The 5,795-nt window shown below is 41.6% G+C and overlaps 1 protein-coding gene across 38 annotated transcripts in view; it reads left to right on the top strand.

The window, feature by feature from the left end:
* ZBTB20 (zinc finger and BTB domain containing 20) overlaps window positions 1–5,795 on the top strand; it is a 621,054-nt gene that overhangs the window by 513,816 nt on the left and 101,443 nt on the right. For 2 of the 38 annotated variants that reach the window (XM_025199643.1, XM_025199632.1), the window contains one exon: window positions 2,920–3,002. The exons of the other annotated variants lie outside the window; for them this stretch is intronic. The gene's annotated coding sequence lies outside the window, so the exon portion shown is untranslated. The remainder of the gene's footprint in view (window positions 1–2,919; window positions 3,003–5,795) is intronic. 38 annotated transcript variants of the gene reach the window in all.

Genomic DNA, 5,795 nt, shown 5'->3' with positions numbered 1-5,795 from the left:
CCTGCTGAAGTCAAAAGCTGAGGTATTGTGGGATCTTCAATAATAAGCTGCCAGCCTACATCCTGACATAGTATTCTGGATCCACAGAGTGCCATGTACGTGACCAAGTGACAGTATCAGACACAGTACCTGATTGGGCATCAAGAAATCAAGATTTTGATTGGATTTTGTAAATGCAACAATGGAAACTGGAAACTTAGCTCTGCAAAGCTTATTGGTAACCTCTCTTTCTTGATATGACAGGCCAGCGAAAGTGGCTACAGGAGAGTTTGGTTCTAAAGAGCAGTGACTTTATTGCAGTTCCTGATTTCTGCCTTCTGTAAAGAGCCACTGCAACCTCTTAGGTGTGTTAGGCATCAAGTCAGATCTTAGTAGGGCATCACTGTTATGATGGACCTTGCACAGAGTCAGATGTGCTCTTTTCCTTTTTCTTGCAAGAGAGTTATATTTTGTTGTTTATTTTAGCATGATTTCAATTGTTAGGCGCTCATACTCAAAGGTAATAGAAGTAAAAGAATAATTTAATTAACTAGAGAGTGGGTCTGTTATTGTCTTCAGCTACTAAATTCTGTCATAGGCTCCATATTACAAACAGCTAATGGTAGGTTTCCTTTAGCTCAAAGGCTAAGGTCTTCTGCCTTTGGGAAGGTAGTGGTAGTAGCTGAGTACTAAGTACCAGTGCAATAAACCCATGGTGACTTCAGACTTCATGGTTTATCACAATTCATAACAATGAAATTGCTATGGAATTTCATGACCAAAATCATATAAGAAAATGCCAAATGATGCTGAATGTGTCTCCTCTGACCATATATCCCAGAAACAGTCCTGTGTTAAACAGCAAAAGAGAACACAAGAATCTTAGTCCTTGACTTGACAGCATCATAGAAGTGAGCTGGGAGCTATAAGGGAAGAGCCATTGACAGAGAAGACTTCCCACCCCAAAATACTGGATTATGCATAGGGACAGACTCGTCAATGGCAGCTACTCAAACACCTCCCAGTGCTGTAACAGGGTACAGGATATTGGATAATTCTTCAGGTATAATAGTTAATAATAAGATGTTGAATGAAGCACATAGGCAACTAATATGTACCCAGTCAGCATCCATCCCCCCACCTCTGGTGGAGCTGCATTTGGTTGCTCTGTGCAAACTATGAGTAATATTAAGAAGGGTTTTAAATGAATTTGGTTAAAAACATTTTCACTTTTCAAGTACATATTCTTAGCCTGTCTGCTGACTTCAACTAGTAATAGAGAAGACAGGCAGGACTTCATCTCCTCCTCATTTCACTGCTTATCTGCAGTACGTGTCTGAACAGAAATGAGGAAGTACAGGTTAAAGAGAAATAACTGAGATATATATGTTATCTATTGTCTTCAACCCCCCCCCCAAAAAAAAGGTAATATTCCTCAACCAAGCCTATGCAGCTAGCAAAGAGAAATTTGGGTTCAAGTGCAACCACCAAGAATGAAATACCTTAGAGCTATGATGATAAATTCCATCCTGAGCAGGAGGGAAAGGTAGGAGGCTGCAACAGAGTAATTGAGTATCTGCTGAGCTGTACCTGGTTCTCCCATCCCCATCCTGTGTTTTGAAGCAGAATGAGCTGGTCTGAGTTACTGCTTTGGTCACTGGAAACTGTAAGCTTTAAAATTATTTTTGCCGCCATAAGATAGTACCTAATGGTAGTATCTTACAATGGAGAAAATTAGCTTGTTGTGGTCTAATAGTGTCACATGTGTAGACTGTAACACTTTGCACTGCACCAAATTAGTCTATTGTGCAATGAAGCACACACATAGATGCAGCCACTGGCCGTGTCCAGACAAGCAGGGGTGTGCAGTTTTTGGTGCTACAACCTGCATATGAGGAACAACAAAACATGCCCTGCACTGAAAATGTGTAGCCTGGGGCCATTTGCTACTGGGAAATCCTGATAGCAAAAAGTGCTGGGAAAAACACGATGGAGCGCATGTGACAGGAGAGTATTCTGGCAGACATGGAGACTTGGTCCTCCAGCCAGATGCTCTGGCTGCTGGCTAGAGCATCTCTACTCCTTCAGTTGTGCCCTGGCTCCTCCAGCATGTTAGGAGCTGGGAGGAGCTGGGCAAGGGCAAATTTGTACCACTACTATTTTTGTTGCTGCAAGCATACACCCCTGCATATCTGGACAAAGATACTGCGTGCATCTACCCATGCAATTAGCATGTAGCAATAAACTCCAGTGCACTTCACATGTGCCTGGGACCACAACACGTTGAGCTGGGTAGGGCCCTGGGGGTCAGCCTGCCAGCCTGGGGCTGCTCTGCCCTGGCTCCCAAATGTGCTGTGGAAAGGGCTGGCTGGGGCATAAGGGTGCTACAGTGCAGGGCTAGCTGGCAGGCAGTCCCCTCATTGTAGCACCATACTGCTCCGGTCAGCCCTAATCAACATCTACACATGCATTTTGGCATGTAACTACTCCACTGTAGGATAGTACTTGTCTTGGACAGTACTATCGTACAGCAGAGTTGATTAATTTACTGCATCCCAATACAGGCGCACATGTAGATGGTGACGCCTAACTGCAGAACTAATTAGTCTACTCCACAGTAAAGCGCACATGTAGATGCACCCACTGTACAGCAGCTATAGCCACTGCTGCACAGCATTGACTGAAATTACCTTTATGAAACAATAGGGCCTAATCCCTCAGTTGTTTACAGCTCTATTCCAACTGCTAGGAGTTTCACCAAAGTACTGACTATAAGACAGTGCCTATAGTTTGGTAAATAGATGTGCCATCACCATAAATCACGAACACTTTTCCCCCTTCATTTTAAATCTATTTGAAATAATTATAAGTCATTGATACAGCCTATCTTACTCACTAGACACTGTTACTCACTGGACTCATTCTTTTTTCCAATTTCAGTTTCATCAGTCAAGAAAACATGAGTGAATAACAAAAATCCACCCTTTTCATCACTAAGTGTCAGAGTTTGATACTCATTTCAGGTGAATGGGGCAGCTTACCCTGCTCTGATAACTTGTTTTAAAGCATTTTTAGTTTTATATTTTCTTTTCCTGCAGACTTAGGCAGGCAGCTCTTCATCTGTTTACACATGAAAGGTCTTCTTAGCAATCTAAAGTGGTGGAAACTTTGTTGTTGTTTTTAAAAGAAAGCTTAAATTCTGCAAAATGCTTGAGCCACCTATGAAGTGCTAGCATAGTTTAAAGACCAGTACTGTTCCATCTCTCCACCAGATCCAGACTCCAAAGTCCATGTTAAATTCTATATTCACTATAAGTTAAAATTCAAGGATGAAGAAGTCATAGGACCCCAAATTAACACCTGTCATATGGCCTCATAACTCCTGCCTGTGATGCCAGGAGTTTCCAAGCATTTTCTGTACCCATTATCCTTTCACAGAATATTTTGTGCCCTGAAGCTTTAAAAGATCCCTGCTTCAGGCAAACATTGGACTGTCTCTCTATCTAGGAAAAGGAGATTTATGTCTAAGTAGAAGGAAGAGTCAGGGAGAATTACATTCCCTGAGTAGAGCCCCAAGCAACCTTGAATCCTATAGAGACGGGCATCAGGAATTCCATGCACTCTTCAGTGTGAGAGCAGTGGAGCACTCTCTGTGACACTTCAGGGCCAGAACGAACAAATGGAATAACAAAACTGGTGAACTGTTCACTTGGTGCTTTACAAAGGAAGTGTGTGATAAATTAATCCCTGAGATGAGATAAGCACCCCATATAACACTCATGGCCTCTTCAAATGATAGTATAAGGTGCCCAGTGCTTTTATTTCATATTTTTGTGGAAGAAAGAGACCATAATACAGATCTTAAAAGCGTACTGCTCCCACATTCTGAGGAACGGCCATTTGTCTTTACTCCTTAGAAAGAAACAAAATTTTCACTCATTTCAAAAGCAAAAAGACTCCCCAGCAGGCTGGATTAATGTTTTATACCCTTAACATCATATTTCCAAAAGTGAATTTCAAAATTCCCAGCATGGTTTTGCAAATGCATGGCTTTGGAGTAGATAAAGCTTGACTCTGCACATATAAGCTATTCCATTTAGTTCTCTCAAACATAGCTGAGAGAAGATGGCAGCAGTTTCACCTGCCAGATTGAAGCCCCTTTGAAAATGCTGATCAAACTGTACCTTCACAGTACAAAAAGCAGGTGTGTTCAGGGGTCCAGGACATGAATTTTATCTGATCCAGTTACAGTACACATGGCTGAGTTACAATCACATGGCAGCTGCTTTCATGGCTCAAACTTTTGTCAGACTTGTGCAGCAATATTTGTTTTGCTGTCTGGCCACGTTCTGCTCTGTGCATTCTGGGCAAATCTGAGAAGCAAGCCCAGAATGCCTCAGTGGTGGGGTGGAGTGCTCAGAAGTACAGAGAGTTAAAGAGAGAAACTACCAGCAATGGAGCCGTTGCATTCTGTGTTCTCCAACTAGACAGGGAATTGTGAGGAAAGATGACCAACCTATTTCCCCTGAAAGACACATTAACCAACATCTAACACCTTAGCCATATAGGGAGGTCTTGTGTTGCTGGTGCTCAGTTACCACAATGAGCAACAGAAATGCACCGAAAGACAGCCACGTAGAGATTGCGAAGACTTAATTATTTTTACAAAGTATGCTACAGCATATTTACTGGTACACTGTAAAGTATTTTCATAAATTAAACCTAAGCAGTTGTCAAAATAAATGAACAAAGTATGTTCTGTGATGCATTATCCTTTATTTATTTTTATTTAGCATTGTCTGCTCACGTGTTTGCTAATTTGCGAGATTAAGGCATTTGCGATGGGTCAGACTCTCAGCCATTAGTGTGAATTAGCGAGATTGTATTTTCTATCCCGACTAGATACAAAATATTATCCTAATGGGAATAGCATTATCTGAAGCACATTTACGTTTGTGCTGGAAGACTAGGGTCACTACAGATAATCTAAAGGATTATTCTTTGATGGATTATCTTTGGTGAATGTTTTCCAAAAATGTCTGCTCACAAAAAGGTCATGTCACTTCTGTGCTAGACTCTCTGTCAAGCCACATTTCACTGTCTGCAAGAGGATATATTCCAAAAGCAAGTGATGGGGGTAACAGAACTGAGTGACATGTGGTAGGCATGTCAGTGAAGGAAACGGCATGCCACACACCTGCTTTTTGGCGGTGCCGTGCCACAAGTTAACATTTTGGATGAGCAATTTCCGTTCTGTTGTTTTCTCTCAACACATGGTGTTCAAAAACAGTTAGAAGAAAACTGTACCCATTTGCTTATCCCAGAAGTCTGTAGTTTCAAAAGATGCCAGCTGAATTTTCACATACGCAGTACTTCAGAGTTGATGCACCCTGAGAAGTGTGGTTTATCTTTTGGGATTGTAGTGTGACGGCTGCAGCAAAATAGGTGTCCTCCCCTTTAACTTCATGAAACACAGTTGGCAATGAGTTTATAATTTGTATTTCTTTACTGTTATCAACACTTTCAAGGAGATTTTCAAATCCACAAGTCCATTTAATATTCCTGAATGCAAACACTTGCATTGAGACTTCTATGTCAGCAGCTGTAAGTGAGAAAAAATAGTGAGAAATATAGGTATTCAGTAACCTTTTTCTGGCTATACATCTGAATGGAAGTTACTGCTCTGCAGGTGTGGGGAGGAGGGGAATTTAATTAGTTTCCTTCAACCAGGTTTGGGTAAGCTAGTGCTGTTTTGGTGAAATCCACGTCAGGGGTGTGTAATATTGGGACATTTCTTTTTGGCTGTACCAGCTTTC

Source organism: Alligator sinensis, unplaced genomic scaffold (genome assembly GCF_000455745.1).
Source record: "Alligator sinensis unplaced genomic scaffold, ASM45574v1 scaffold343_1, whole genome shotgun sequence".
NCBI classification, from domain to species: Eukaryota; Metazoa; Chordata; order Crocodylia; family Alligatoridae; genus Alligator; species Alligator sinensis.
Note: the sequence above shows the minus strand (reverse complement) of the source record. Positions and strands in the feature narration are given on the sequence as shown.